Genomic DNA, 1,587 nt, shown 5'->3' on the forward strand with positions numbered 1-1,587 from the left:
AATATTGTGTCTCTGGTTTTTATGTGTGATTTATATATTTTTCTGAGTTAATTGCATTTTTATCATGTGGTATCGGAGCGCACGGTTCACTCTTTGGGATTAAGAGAGTGAGAAGCTTTATTTGTAGTTGTGTTCATCCCCATTTCTGTCTCAGCAAAGGAAGGGAGGAGGAGGAGCGCAAGTTCTGGGTTTTGGTGCGATTAAATTTCATGTTGCCATGTTGCCACTCTTCACATACTGATAAGCGTGTTGAGATAAGTATTCTTGCATCTGTATCCTCTCCATAACCATTATATGATCTTCACACAATGATAAGCTAGATCAGATCGATGTTCAAATCCTTTCCTGAACTAACCGGATCATCGTCTACCACGATACTTCTCATGCTTTCTTTTTATTTTGCATCTGTATTCTGAATCGGAATCAGAACTAGAACCAGACTCAGATTCGGAATCACTCTTAGATGTGCTATTCCTCTGATGCCTTTTATTATTGTGTTTCTTTCTTCTCCTCCGCTCTTCTTCAGAATCGGACTCTGAAGCTGTTCCAAAAGAAGTGGAATCGCTACCACTTGTTTCAGTCTCAGAGTCTGACTCTTCAGTAGATACGGATGCCTCGCTTACACCACTGTCGCTGCTATCATCAGACCTTTGCTTCCGTTTAGTCTTCTTTCTCTGGCTTTTGTTCTTTCTTTTTCTCTTCTTGCCGAGCCTCAGAGAGTCCGATCGATCAGACAGACCAGGTTACAAGCCCAATGCATTTTGAGGATTGTCAGGGTTGTCCAGCTCGTACGGAACTGAAATTCTCATCTTCAGCTTTGGATTCTTGAGCTGTTGTGTTCGGGAGGGACGAGACATGTAAACTCTCTCGTTCTTGCATTCGTAAGTCCAATGCCCAGACTGAAAACATTTCTGGCATTGCTGAGACGCACCTCTAGATGAAGGTGTGGGTTTCAAGTCCTTTCTAACGCCCAATTTCACAGCCTTCTCAGTACTCATCAAATACATCTGCCGCTTCGCTTCTTTCCGCTCCTGCCATCGACTGGGCCCTTCTTCCTTCTGGCCATAAGCATTCACATTCCTTGCTGCTGCTGCAGCTGCTCGTTCGGCCTGAGCACGGCTAAGACCTTTGGCAGCGCTTAGTGCAGCAGCCTTGATTCGATCAGCCGCTGCTTATGCTGCTTCATCTTTATTGCTCGACATTATCTCAAACAAAAATAGATAAAACCCACTCTCCAAGCAAGCCTGTCTGTTCAAGGATGCAGCGTGTGTGAGGTCAGAACTGGAGAGGTCTATGGCAATTAGGCTCTTGCTACTACCGTCGTCTACTGACACGGCCATTGCTGATAAGCCGGATTTGCTTGAAGAGAAAGGATGAATCTTACACCTCTTCGTTGGATATTTTGTGTATAGACAGCCACTACAGCTTAGCTCGCAAGCTTGCATAGCTTCCATGTGCTGGACAGATATATCTTTTGACTTGAATTGTATGAAAAGCGGGCTACTGTACTGTCACCACATCGAACCTCTCGCTTTGGGGAAAATGATATAGAGCTCGTTCGACACTGCAGTAAGCCTACAGAGTACG

The 1,587-nt window shown here is 44.6% G+C and overlaps 1 pseudogene; it reads right to left on the bottom strand.

Moving 5' to 3' along the window:
• Positions 1 to 234: 234 nt before the first annotated feature.
• Positions 235 to 1,202, bottom strand: LOC149235172 (uncharacterized; annotated as a pseudogene).
• Between the last annotated feature and the right edge of the window lie 385 nt (positions 1,203 to 1,587).

The sequence above is a fragment of the Pinus tabuliformis genome, chromosome 8 (assembly GCF_031772625.1).
Source record: "Pinus tabuliformis cultivar Carrire ecotype Pingquan chromosome 8, CPIR1, whole genome shotgun sequence".
In the NCBI taxonomy this organism is placed as follows: Eukaryota; Viridiplantae; Streptophyta; class Pinopsida; order Pinales; family Pinaceae; genus Pinus; species Pinus tabuliformis.